Here is a 14,745-nt window from a genome sequence, read left to right on the forward strand (position 1 = left end):
TTACATTCTGTGAAATACACAGACTTTAATACACTTTTGATCATTTTTGACAAGTGAACAAATAACCCCCAATCAAGATATAGAATATTTTTTACCCTAAAATGTTTCTTTGCAACCAGTCAATGCCTGGCTCCTAGAAGCAGTCACTTGATCATAGAATAATAATATCCATTAGTGTGGAAAGGACTTCATATAAATGGAATAACACAGTATATACCCTTCTGTGTCTGGCTCCTTTTATTAAGCTTAATATTTTCTTTTTTTAAGTTTTTATGAGACATCAATTTTTGAAATACATAACGCTTATAGCACAAACATGGTTATTCACAGATTCTTTTTACAAAACATTATGCCATTTGCAACAATACCATTAAGATCATGATCTAAATACCTGTCAGAATTCAAAAAGGATTCATGGATCTGGTCTCCAGAAATCCACAGTACATGACATAAATAAAGTAGGGCTGAACGTCAGGGCTAACCCCCACATCAAAATACTCATTCTCTATCCCAACGGTCAGAAGGTAATGGTCCAAGTCCAGCCGCTGGCCTGTTTTTGTACAGCTGCAAGTTAGACATGGTTTTGACATTTAAAAAAGGATTGTTAAAAAACAAAACAAAAACTAAACTAAACCAAGAATACGCAACATAGACATATGTGGCCTGCAAATATTTACTATGTGGTTCTTTACAGAAAAAGGTTGCTGACCCTGCATTATATGAAAGTGACTGAGAGAGAGTGACTGGTACATACTGATGAGTATGTTATGGGCCAAGACCATCATAAGCTTAATATTTTCAAGATTCATTCAGTTTGCTGCATGTATCAGTAATTTGTTACAGGCATCCCTCATTTTATCGTGCTTCACTTTATTAGACTTTGAAGACATTGCATCTGTTCTACAAAGTGAAGGTTTGTGGCAATCCTGCACTGAGTAATTCTATCGGCACCATTTTCTAACAGCATTTGTTCATTTCACATCTCTATGCCACATTTTGGTAGTTCTCATGACACCTAAAACCTTTTCATTATTGTTACAATTGTTATGGTCATCTGTGATCAGTGATCTTTGATGTTACAATTGTAATTGTTTTGGGGGCACCATGAACAGTTCTCATATATCAGGAACTTAATTGAGAAATCAGCTCCACTGGTTGGCTGTTCCCCTGTCTCTCTTCCTCTCCTCGGGTATCTCTATTCCCTGAGATACAACAATATTGAAAGAAGGCCAGATAATAATCCTACATTGGCATTTAAGTATTAATGTAAAAGGAAGATTCACACATCTCTCAATTTAAATCACAAGCTAGAAATGATTAAACTTAGCAAAGAAGGTATATCAGAAGCTGAGGTAGGCCAAATCTAGGATTCTTGCACTAAACAATTAGCCAACATGTGAGTGCAAAGGAAATATTCTTGAAGGAAATTAAAAGTACTACTCCAGTGAACATAAGAATGACAAGAAAGCAATAAGAATGACAGCCTTATTCCTTATAAGGAGAAAGTTTCAGTGGTCTTGATGGAAGATCAAACAAGCCAAAAGATTTCCTTAAGCCAAAACCTAATCGAGAGCAAAGCCCTAACTCTTTTCAGTTTTATGAATGCTAAGAGAGGTGAGGAAACTGCAGAAGAAAAGTTGGAAGCTAGCAAAGGTTTGTTCGTGAGATTTAAGGAAAGAAACCATTTCCATAGCATAAAAATGCAAGCAGCTTATGCTGAGGAGGTAGAAGCTATAATAAGTTATCCAGAAAAACCTAGCTAAGATAATTAATTAAAGTACCTGCCATAAACAATAGATTTTCTATATAGATGTAACAGCCTAATATTGGAATAAGATGCCATCTAGGCTTTCATAGCTACAGAGGAAAAGTCAATACTTGGTCCCAAAGCTTTAAAGAACAGCCTGACTCTTGTTAGGGGTCAGTGCATCTGGTTTTTTTAAATTGAAGTCAGTGCTCATTTACCATTCTGAAAATCCTATGGTCCTTCAGAATTATACTAAATCTACTCTGCCTTTGCTCTATAAATGGAACAACAAAGCCTAGGTGATAGTACATCTGTTCACATCATGGTCTACTGACTATTTTAAGCCCTTTGTTGGGACCTATTGTTCAGGAAAGAAAAAATCCATTCCAAAATATGGCTGCTGGTTGCCAATGAACCTGGTCACCAAGAGCTCTGATGGAGATGTACAATGAGACTAATGCTGCCTTCATGCCTTCAAACACAACAACATTCTGGAGCCCATGGATAAAGGAGTAATTTTGACTTTCAAGTCTTAAGTCTTATTATCTAGGAAATATCTTTTGTAAGGTTATCATTTGCATGGATAGTGATGAATTTGGGCAAAGTAAATTTAAAAACTTTTGGAAAAGATTCAGAATCCTAGATGACATTAAGAACATGTGTTAATTCATGTGAAGAAGTCAAAATACCAACATTAACAAGAGTTTAGAAGAAGTTCATTGCAACCCTCATGGTTGACTTGGCAGAGTTCGAGACTTCAGTGGAGGAATTAATTACAGAAGAGGCAGAAACAGCAAAAAAGACTAGAATGAGAAGTAGACCCTGAATACGTGACTGAATTGCTGCAATGTCATGTTAAACCTTTAAAGGATTAGGAGCTGCTTCTTATGGATAAGAAAAGAAAATCATTTCTTGAGATGGAATCTACTGGTGAAGAAACTGTGAAGATTGTTGAAATGACAACAAAGAATTTAACACAACATCCACCTAGTTGAAAGAGGAACAGCAAGGTTTGAGAGGACTGACTTCCAATTTTGAAAGAAGTTCTATTGTGGGTAAAGTGCTATCAAACAGAATTTCATGCTATAGAGAAATTGTTTGTGAAGAATTGATGTGGCAAACTTCATGGTTGTCTTAAGAAACTCACAGCCATCTCAGCCTTCAGCAACCATCTGATCAGTCAGTGGCCATAAACACCAGGGCAAGACCTACACCAGCAAAAAGGCTCCCTGAAGGCTTAGATGTTGGTTAGCTGTTTTAGCAATGAAGTATTTCTTTAGGGTATGTACATTGCTTTTTTTTTTTTTTCTGTCTTTTTGCCATTTCTAGGGCCGCTCCCGCGGCATATGGAGGTTCCCAGGCTAGGGGTCCAATCGGAGCTGTAGCGGCTGGCCTACGCCAAAGCCACAGCAACGCGGGATCCGAGCCGCGTCAGCAACCTACACCACAGCTCACGGCAATGCCGGATCGTCAACCCACTGAGCAAGGGCAGGGACCGAGCCCGCAACCTCATGGTTCCTAGTCGGATTCGTTAACCACTGCGCCATGATGGGAACTCCTACATTGCTTTTTAAACATGATGTTATTGCACATTAAAAGCCTACAGTCTGTTGGGTTGTATAAGTTGTTTATATATTCTAGAGATTAAGCCCTTGTCGGTTGCATCATTTGAAACTATTTTCTCCCATTCTGAAAGTTGTCTTTTTGGTTTCCTTTGCTGTGCAAAAGCTTTTCAGTTTGATGAGGTCCCATGGGTTTATTTTTGCTCTAATTTCTATTGCTTTGGGAGACTGACCTGAGAAAATATTCATGATGTTGATGTCAGAGAGTGTTTTGCCTATGTTTTCTTCTAGTGCTGGAGGGGTTGTGGAGAAAAGGGAACCCTCCTGCACTGTTGGTGGGAATGTAAACTGGTACAGCCACTATGGAGAACAGTTTGGAGATACCTTAGAAATCTATACATAGCACTTCCATATGACCCCGCAATCCCACTCTTGGGCATCTATCCGGACAAAACTCTACTTAAAAGAGACACATGCACCCGCATGTTCATTGCAGCACTATTCACAATAGCCAGGACATGGAAACAACCCAAATGTCCATCAACAGAGGATTGGATTCAGAAGATGTGGTATATATACACAATGGAATACTACTCAGCCATAAAAAGAATGAAATAATGCCTTTTGAAGCAACATGGACGTTAACTAGAGACTCTCATCCTGAGTGAAGTAAGGATAACTTGATCCCCTTGCTGTACAGTGGGTGAAAAAAAAAAGCCTACAGTCTAACATAATTTTCTAGGTGCTGGGAAACCAAAAATGTTTCCCAGACCAAACCTGCAAGGTGTCCAAGGTATACTTAAAATAGAGATATCCTGTTGGACCTCCATCTCTTTTTAAGTTTTTAAATTTAAATTTTTTTTTTGTTTTTTTTAAGGCTGTGCCTGTGATATATGGAAATTCCAAGGCTGGAGTCGAATCAGAGCTGTAGCTGCCTTTGCCACAGCCACAGCAACACCAGATCCATAACCCACTGAGAAGGGCAGGGATCAAACCCACATCCTCATGGATACTAGTCTGGTTCGTTACTGCAGAGCCTCAAGGGAACTCCCCTCCATCATTTTTTAAAATGATACTTTCCTTTTCTCTTTAATTTTCTCAGGTGCCTTTGCTGAAAATCATTTCACTGCATATGTGTGGGTTGTTTTTTTTTAACTTTCTGTTTTGTTCCAAGAACCTATTTGTTTTTCTTTTGCCAATATTGCACTGTTTGGATTAATGTAGTTTAACAGTAAGTATTAAAATGAAGCTCAGTTCTCAAAATTTGTTTTTACTTTTTCAAAATCGCTTTGGCTATTCTTGATCCTTTCTGTTTCTATAAAGGTTTAGAACAAACTTGTCATTTTCTACACACAGTCTGCTATTATTTTGGCTGGAACAGCATTGACTCTAGTGCATTTGGGTAGAATTCTCATAATAACAAGATGGAAGCTTTCAATTATTTAACATGGTTTATTTTCGCATTTCTGTCTTTAATTTCTCTTAGCAATGATTTTTAGTTTTCAATATAAAAGTTTTGTGCATTTTTTTGTGAAATTGATATTTATGTATTTTATCTCTTGAGTGCTATTATAGGATGGGGTTTTCTTTTAATTAAATTTTCAGTTTATTTCTAGTATATAGAAAAATTCTTTAGTACATTTCATATACAAAATTATTCCAACTATGGAAAAAACTGCTACTTTTTCCTTTACAAACTTTATACTTTTCATTTTTTGGCAATCTTATTATGCTGGGTGGGACCTCTAAGAAACTGTGTGATAAAAAAGATAAAATAGGAGTTCCCATCGTGACACAGTGGAAACAAATCCGACTAGGAACATGAGGTTGCAAGTTTGATCCCTGGCCTCACTCAGTGGGTTAAGGATCAGGTGTTGCATTGATGTGGTGTAAGTTGCAGACATGGCTCGGATATGGCATTGCAGTGGCTGTGGCGTAGGCTGGCAGCAATAGCCCCAGTTAGACCCGTAGCCTGGAAGCCTCCGTATGCCGCAGGTGTGGCCCTGATAAATGACAATAGCAACAACAAAAGATAAAATACCAACAATGAACATTCGTATCTTTTTTTCCAGTCTTAGGAGGAAAGCATTTAATATTTCACTGATATTAGTAATACATTCATCATGGATGACTTTTATTAGATTGGGAAATATGCTTTTATTTCCAGTTTAAGATATTTTCGTGTATGTGAAACACGTTGAGTTTTGTCAAGTGATTTTCTCAACTCATATGATTTTATTTTTCCTTTTAATCTGTTAATGTGGTTAATTACATTGATGGATTTCCCAAGGCTTAAATATTCTTATACTCCTGGGATAAACCTCAGTAGGTCAGAATGTATTATTCTTTTATGTTTCATGTATATAGAGAGATTATACAATCCTTTTCTATTACTGGGGATAGTGTTCTGTAACTATCAGTTGAGTTATGTCTTCCATGCCTTGGTTAACTTTTTTTTTGTCTGCCCTTGCAGCATTTGGAAGTTCTCAGGTCATGGATGGAATCTGAGCTGGAGCTGTGACCTATGCCACAGCTGCAGCAACGCTGCATCTTTAACCCCCTGTGCTGGGCCAGGAATCTTGCCTCCACAAACAAGCTGGGTTATTAACCTACTGCACCACAGCAGGAACTCCCTGGCTAATTTTTGGTCTAGTTGTCCTATCAGTTGCTGAAAGATAAGTGCTAAATTCTTCAACAACAATTGCATATCTGTGTATACTTTTAGTTTTGTCACATTTAAAATTGTTATATTCTCTTGATCACCTTACCCTTTTACCATTATGAAATGCCTCTTTATCTCAATAATAACCTTTGTCTTGAAGTCTACTTTTGTTATAAAATACAGTCATGGTGGATTCTTAATGATTAGTATTTGCATAGTTTATCCTTTTCCATGCTTCTACTTTCAAATTTTCTGTGTCTTTTTGTTTAAAGTGTGTTTCTTGTCAACAACATACACATTGGTCTTGTTTATTTCTAACCATTTTTAAAAATCTCTGGCTTCTAATTTGTCTCTTTAGTCCATATGCCTTTATTGATATATGTAGATTTTAATCTACCACAGAACTCTTTGATTTATATTTTTCTGTCTGCTCCTCATTTTCTGCCTCTTTTTTTTGTGTGTATGAATTAAGTATTTTTAGGTATTTGCTTTATTTTTATTTTTAATATTAGTTATTATCAGTAGTTATATCTCCTTGTTTTTTTATCTTTTAGTGATTGATCTAGAGATCATAATATGCCTTTCTAACTTGTCACAATTAAAAATTGTTATACTACACAATGTAAGAATCTTAAAATGATATATTTTAATTACTATTCTCACTCTCTGTGCTCTTGTCATATATTTTACTTCTAAATATGCCAGAACCTCGTATTACATTGTTATTATTTTTACTTTAAAAGGTCAATAGTTTTTAAAATTCCAAAGTACTTTATATTTATTGACATGTTTCCTCTTTCTTGTGTTTTTTTCTTCCTTCCTGAAGAACTGGGTTTCTGTCTGCTATTGTTTTTATTTGAGTAATATAACTTATTTTAGTATTCCTTATAGTAGAGCTCTGTCTGAGACAATTTCCTTTACTTTTGCCTTTTTGAAAAAAATCTTTATTTTACCTTCCTTAATTTTCAGAAAATAATTCCACTAGATGTAGAATTCTAGATTGATTTTTTTTCTCTTTTTAACACTCTAAAGATGTCATTCCACTGTTTTCTGGTCTCCATTGTTTCCAGCAAGAAGCTGTAATTTTTATTGTTGTTCCTCTTTATGCAATGTGTCTTATTTTCTCTGGCAGCTTTTAAGATTTTCTCTTCATGTTTTGTTTCCAGCAGTTTGATTATGATGTTTCTCAGGGTGCTTTTATTAGTATTTCTTTGTATTTATCTTTCTTGGGGTTTGCTAAGCTTATTGAATCATGGGTTGATGTCTTTCACATATGTTAGAAAATTCTAGGCTATTCAAACATTTCTCTTGTGGCACAAATTATGTGCATATGTATGTGTGCATATGTATGTGTGTGTATTAGATATCTTGAATGCACAGTTTAATAATAAAAATAAATTGTCTAATACCATATGATATCACTTATAACTGGAATCCAATATACAGCACAAATGAACATCTCCACAGAAAAGAAAATCATAGACTTGGAAAATAGACTTGTGGCTGCCCGATGGGAGAGGGAGGGAGTGGGAGGGACTGGGAGCTTGGGGTTATCAGACACAACTTAGAATAGATTTATAAGTATATCCTGCTGAGTAGCATTGAGAACTATGTCTAGATACTCATATTGCAACAGAACAAAGGGAGGAAAAAAATGTATGCATGTAAGAGTAACTTGACCCCCATGCTGTAAGCGGGAAAAATAAATAAATAAGTGAATAAATAAATTGTCTGATTGGTTTCAATTTGATTTCTTCCTCTGCTGTGTCCAGTCTGTTGATAAAATCATAGAAATAACTCTTCATCTCTGATATATTTTTCATTTCTAGCATTTCCATTTGCATGTGGAATTGTCCATCTCTTCAAATGTGTTGTTCACTTTTTCCACTCTATTGTTTTTTTATGTTTATTATTATTTTAAGACACCTATCTGATAATTCCAATAGAGATTCTATTTACTAGGTCTGGTTCTATTTACTGTTTTCTATTTAAGAAAGAGTTACTTTTCCATGTGTCTCATGACTTGATTTTGATTGAATTCAGACATGATAAATTAACAATGAATGGTAGAAAATGAAGAAAATACTAATATCTAGAAAATGGTAGACCTTTTTTTGTCTGGCAGGTCATTAGTGAGAAGGTTTGAGACAATCTAATCTGTAATTGACCTAGATCTGGACATTTTATCATTTTAATTAGGTTTAGTTAACACAGGCTCCATATTATTTGATGGGGGAATCAGAACCTTACCTGTAGCAGGATTTGAGGTATGAGTGTCTGGGAGGGATTTTATCAGTTCTTCCCTCCTGCCCTTAACTTTAGCAGCCTCTGTTTGCTTTTCTTCTGCCTCTCAGCAATCCTGCACTCTCCCAATGCCCATGGCCCCTGCCTGCACTCAGTGCTAGGTCTGGGATTTCTCTCGATACCTGTGTTCTGCCCTTGGACTCCAGTGAGTCCTATGCACTTGTGTTTGTGGTGAAAGATATCTTCTGCAGCTCTCTGGCTCTTTCCCTAGTAGGGAGAAGGACCAAACCTGGTGAGGTAAGGTCGTTTTCTTTCTACAGCCACACCCTCAGCATATAGAAGTTCCCAGGTGAGGGGTCGAATTGGAGCTGCAGCTACAGGCTTATGCCACAGCCATGCCAACACAGGATCTGAGCTATGTCTGTGACCTACACCACAGCTTGCAGCAATGCTGGGTCCTTAACTCACTGAGTGAGGCCAGGGATCGAATCCCTATTCTCATGGACACTATGTCAAGTTCTTAACCTGTTGTGCCACAACATTGAACTCCCCCTGGTAAGGTAAGGTCTTTCAGTGTCTGTGGGAGTTTCTCTCAGCTCTCCTTGGACCTCAGCAGGCTCTGCCCACCTGCACAGGGGGAGAGAGAGGGGAGGCTTTTGTTGGGTCTCCAGCCACCGTCCTCAACCCCTACCACAGATGGACAGCTACTGCCTCACAATCAGCGCCAGGGTCTGAGAGCTGGGAGAGTTCCTTTGGTTTTCCTGCTCTGACTTCGGCAGTCTCCACACAGGGGTCTCTCGTCAGTCTTGCCATACCCCAATCAGCCCTGTGGGCACTTAGTGAAGGCTTGTGGAAAGAGTTGGTGTGTAGGGGCAGATCCCTCTCTGTCTTAGCTCCTGCGGATTTAAATCCCTTTAAAACTTCATTAAATACTTGCACCCCAAAGTTTATAGCAACGATATTCACCATAGCCAACACACAGAAGCGACCTAAATGTTCATCACCAGACGAATGGATAAAGAAGGTATAGTTCATATATTCAATGGAACACTACTCAGCCATAAAAAAGAACGAAATAATGCCATTTTCCAGAATATGATGGACTTAGAGATTATCATACTAAGTAGGTCAGACAGAGAAAGACAAATATTACATGATATCACTTACATGTAGAATCTAGAAAGATGATACAAACGAGGAAATTCTAGTTGTAGTGCAGCATTAACAAGCCTGACTAGTATCCATGAGAATGCAAGTTCACTTTCTGGGCCTTGCTCAGTGGGTTAAGGATCCAGTGTTGTTAGGAGTTGTGGTCGTAGATGAGGCTCAGATCCCATGTTGCAATGGCTGTGGCATAGGCTGGCAGCTGTAGCTCCTATTTGACCCCTAGCCTGGGAACTTCCATATACTACAGGTGTAGCCCTAAAAAGCCGAAAAAAAAAGTGATACAAATGAAATTATTTACAATACAGAAATAGACTCACAGATATTGAAAACAAACTTATGGTTACCAAAGGGGAAAGGGGGGCAGGGATAAACTTGGAGTTTGGTATTAGCAGATACACACTAAAAATACATAATCAAGAAGGTCCTACTGTATAGCACAGGGAACTAAATTCAATATCTTGTAATACCTTATAATGGAAAAGAATCATATATATGTGTGTGTGTGTTATTTTGCTGTACACTTGAAACTAATACAACATTGTAAATCAACTATACTTCAATTTTTAAAATTTGCACTGAAGTTTCAGCTATTTTTTTCTTTTCAGTCTCCTCTTCAAGTTGCAGTGCTGCCAAGGATAAAAGCAGGTCTCAAGGAAGATGTTGCTACTTTTTGGATTTTTGTTCATTAGATTTCTTTACAAACTGAATATCCTTACAGGCTTAAAAAATTATGATTTTATGGATTAACTGGCTTGTTGTTGGGGTGACAGCAAAGTTCTCTTGTGACTTTCCACATCCCAAGTGGAAGAGGAAGTCACCATAGCTTTTTCTATCAAGTTTTATGTTGAAATGGTTACAAGCAAATCCTAATTGGCTTTTTAATGTACTCTCGTCAAATTCCCATCATCACCACTGAAAACAGTCTCACAAAGAAGTGATAAAATATTTGAAGCCATTTTTTACAAGCATTCTCACATTTGCAAGAGTTAAAGTTAGGTTTAAAAACCTTAATAGTGCTTCCTCTTCTTTTATTGACACAAGGGACATTACATTTTATTTTGTAATAATGAAACCAGGGTTCAAACACAAACTATCTTTTGCATACCAAGTATTTGAGAATAACAATTATGCTCCAGTCACAGAACATGGATGGTAAAGCTTTCACTGTGAAGATATCTGGATTGCCAGTAAGGGCACAAAACAACACATTCTTTTCTGTGTGAAATAGAGGTTTGGGGCTACACTGCTCAGAGCTGTGCCTTTCAGGGCCTCTTGTCACCTTTGCCCCAACAAGTTGCACCTTCACCTGTGAGTCCCGTTCTGTGAGCACCTGGAATGTGAACTCCAGTTTGGTTTATGGGTCCCTTGGCCAAGATGGGCAGCTGAGTGTTTTGAAGCTGGCTGCCAGTGTCGAGGTCTACATGGAACCCTTCTGGACGCCACCTGAGAAAACCATGGGCCCACTATTAAACCTCACCATGCTTGCGCCACCCCTCAAGGAGCCCTAAAAGAGGTTTCTGTGACTAGAAGAACTGGGCCTTGTGTTTCTGCCACTCCAGGCATCTTTGGATGTGTAGATGGCTGAGAGAATCTCATAGTTCACTTTAACCACTGGACCACACCATTTGGGGAGCTCAGAGGCATAAGTGGTCCATAGTGTTTCAGGGCCTCCAAACTCTCCTCCTCTTCTCTCTGTTCTGAGCTCTTTTCTTAACTTGTAAGGTTTCCAGATAAAATGCTGATAATAATTTCAGGAAAACAATGGATGATGTTTTCATATATGTATGTCTCGAACATTGCAGGAAACATACAAAAAATTATTCATTTTCTACCTGAAATTCTAATTTTACTGAGAGTCCTATATGTTTGTTTGCTAAATCTGGAAAGCCTGCTCACTTGGATATAGCCAGTGATAAGGCAAACTCCTGGTGTTAGCTGTGTTGAGTTGATCAGTACATACAACCTCTGTATCCTCATTAGCTCCACTATCAGATAGGGTTGGGTGAGAGTCCAGTGAAATAATGAATTTAAGTGTTGTGGTGTATTATAAGTTGCTTTAGCTTTGCAGAGATAAGAGATAGCATAAGGACTACAGAAATGTATAAGTCTAGTTCAATGCCTAACTGTAACAGAGAAGCCCAATCCCATTCCATATTGGATCTATTCTTTTAGTTCTAACCCTTGTACGTGGTTGTCTGTGCTTAGTCGGAAACTTTTGTAAAAGAATATTGCCCATAGCATGAAATATCTCAATATTCTGCCTTCTAGGCTTAGCCTTGTCCATTCATGCAGAAACAAATAGTTGCAGAACAGAAAATAATCGGAAGTTCCCGTGGTGGCTCAGCAGAAGAGAATCCTACCAGGAACCAAAAGGTTGGAGGTTCACTCCCTGGCCTTACTCAGTGGGTTAAGGATCCAGCATTGCCATGAGCCATGGTGTAGGTAGGTCACAGATGTCGCTTGGCTCTGATGTTGCTGTGGCTATGGTGTAGGCTGGCAGCTGTAGCTCTGATTCAACCCCCAGCCTGGGAATCTCCATGTGCTGCGAGTGTTGCCCTACAAAGCAAAGAGAAAAAAAAAAAAAAAAAGAAAATAACAATCATCTTGGAGGTTTTCAGGAACACTGCAATCAGACCTACTTGGACAGCTGCAAGAACAAAGGATTCCAGTGCCAAGACGTTTGCAACAACCAGCCACATCCCTCCCCTTTCATTATAAAAGAAGCCTGAATTCTAACTGGGGTAAGATGGTTCTTTGGGACACTGGCCCACCATCTTCTCAGTCCACTAGCTTTCCAAATAAAGTCTCTATTCCTTGCCCCATACCTTGTCCCTTGGTTTACTGGCCTGTCTAGTGGTGAGCAGGATGGGTATGCACTCAGTAATATAACCACTTAGAGCATTCCTTTTACCTTGCTCTACTTTTGGGCCTTGTGTCCGTCCAGGGAGGAGCTCAGATAGTGTAGTTGGGGAGTTCTAAACTTGAGACTTCAGTTTGAATTCTGACTCTACCAGTTCACTAGCTGTGGGATGTTGGACAAATGTCTGGCTACATCTGAGCCTCAGACTTCCTCTTTGCAGACCGGAGGGACAGCTAGTACAGAGCTCATGGGGAGCTATGTGCTCACACTCAGTAGCATCAGCAGGGAGCATGTGTTCACCGTGTGAGCAGGTCATTCCTATGTTGCATCACATAGGAGACTGCCTCCTCTACCTTCTTACAAGCATTTCTCTAAGATATGAATAGATGTTCTGTAGGCAAAAAAGTTTCTATGATTATAAGTTTGGGAAATGCTACTCATTTTGTGCCCTTTTGAAGCTTCACAGTGTATATTTGCACATCAAAGCTACTGAGATGATTCATTGCAGGAGACTTGTTCTATTTATTTACCCAGGATTCCTTCAGCTTATTTATACATGAAACATCTTTTTTTATGGCCCATCTATTAATATTCTATGTAACTATGTTCACCTGTCAGCAGGCTATTAAAAAATCTTTCCGATGCAAGGAAGAAAGTCAAGAGGTATTAATGTTTGCAGACAATGGAACAAAAAATAAAGGTTGTGGGATATCATATAAAGTGAGGAAAAATCAATCAAGAAAGTACAAATAGCGATAAAATTTTATGGAAGTTAAGGGTGGGGAGGTTGCTGTTATAGGTGAGCTAAACCTTTCTACTAACGAGGGGAAGTCAACTCTCAGAGTTCCAGTCATGGCTCAGTGGTTAGTGAAGCTGACTAGCATCCATGACAGGGATTTGATCCTTGGCCTCGCTCAGTGGGTTAAGGATCTGGCAGTGACATGAATTGTGGTGTAGGTCACAGATGCAGTTTGGATCCCATGTTGCTGTGGCTGTGGTGGAGGGCAGCAGCTGAAGCTCCAATTCCAGTCCCATACTGAGAACCTCCATATGCTGTGTGTGTGGCCCTAAAAAGACAAAAAGACCAAAAAAAAAAGAGTGGACTTCATCTCTCAAATAGCATACAAATAATGACATAAACACATATTTTTTGTGGGTAGGACAGGAACTACCCAAACAACTGAAAACATAGATACAGAGGAGCATGAGACAGAGACACTATTTTCCTTCACCAATCCCTCTGTAAAATCTGACTTTTAATAGTATGTGCATGTAGGAGTTCCTGTCGTGGCTCAGTGGTTAACGAATCTTACTAGTATCCATGTGGACACGGGTTTGATCCCTGGCCTAGCCTAGCGGGTTAAGGATCCGGCATTGCCATGAGCTGTGGTGTAGGTCAAAGACACAGCTCAGATCCCAAGTTACTCTGGCTATGGTGTAGGCCAGCGGCTACAGCTCCAATTCAACCTCTACACTGGGAACCTCCCTATGCCGTGGGTGCGACCCTAAAAAGACAAAAGGTGTATATATATATATATATATGCATGTACTATTTGGATAAACATCTACAAATAAGAAAAAAGAAACCTTTGAATTTTCAAAGTCTTTAGACTTGGTTAACACTAGGCTGGGGCAACTTACAACTGATGAAAAAGGAATTTCTTGGAACTAAGACCCCCTCCAATGCCTCCCACCTCCATAACTTGACAACAAACAGAGCTATGATCAATCATTGGCAGCCAACTGGAACTTCATGCATGGCTTTCTACTTGATCTCTTTCAATTTTGTGCTTGCTTTAAGAATCTTCCCTCCCCCCCTTTCCTCTTTTTCACATTTCACGCCATCCTAGAGTTCTATATTGCGGTGTAAGATTAAAAAGAAACTAATAAGCCCAGGGCAACTGGCTGATTGGTGAATTCAACTACCATACCATCTAGACAATATTATGACTATTCCTTCCAGCAACTCCACGTATGCCTGCTCCTTTATAGCATTTTTTTTTTCAGCAAAAGCCTTCTGAAAATTCACTAGTCATCCTAAGATAAGAAGAATTTCAAGATGCAACAAGCTTTAGAAAGGGGATCCAGATGCATTGTCTAAGCCCTCTTAAATTACCACAGCAAGTCAAGGTAGCCTGACTGACTGATTAAATGATTCATTCTGCTTGGATTTAATTTCTGGCTCTTTTTGAATTCAGCTGTGGTCTAGATGAAAGCATTAGTCTTTTGCCCAGAAACATGAATTTGGTTTACATCTGCAGCTCCTGGTAGGGACCAGTTCTCATCCATCAAATCTCTGCTCATAATTCACCCTTTTTTATGAACCTTATTTCCTGCTCTCCTCCACATTTACTCCTAATTGCTTATAGGTCTCACACACACCTTTTGTGCCCAAACTGCCTATGCTGTATTATAACCTGCTTCCCTTTTTATCTTCAGATACATTTACTAGAAGGTACATTTTAGACACAAAGATGGCACATATAATTCCCACCCTTTGAGT

At 38.7% G+C, this 14,745-nt stretch overlaps 1 long non-coding RNA gene across 1 annotated transcript in view; it reads right to left on the reverse strand.

Annotated features, from left to right (window-relative positions):
• LOC110257154 overlaps window positions 225–14,745 on the reverse strand; it is a 74,656-nt gene continuing 60,135 nt past the window's right edge. The window contains exon 4 of the long non-coding RNA XR_002339401.1: window positions 225–564. This is a non-coding gene — a long non-coding RNA (uncharacterized LOC110257154). The remainder of the gene's footprint in view (window positions 565–14,745) is intronic.

Source organism: Sus scrofa, chromosome 15 (genome assembly GCF_000003025.6).
Source record: "Sus scrofa isolate TJ Tabasco breed Duroc chromosome 15, Sscrofa11.1, whole genome shotgun sequence".
Taxonomy (NCBI): Eukaryota; Metazoa; Chordata; class Mammalia; order Artiodactyla; family Suidae; genus Sus; species Sus scrofa.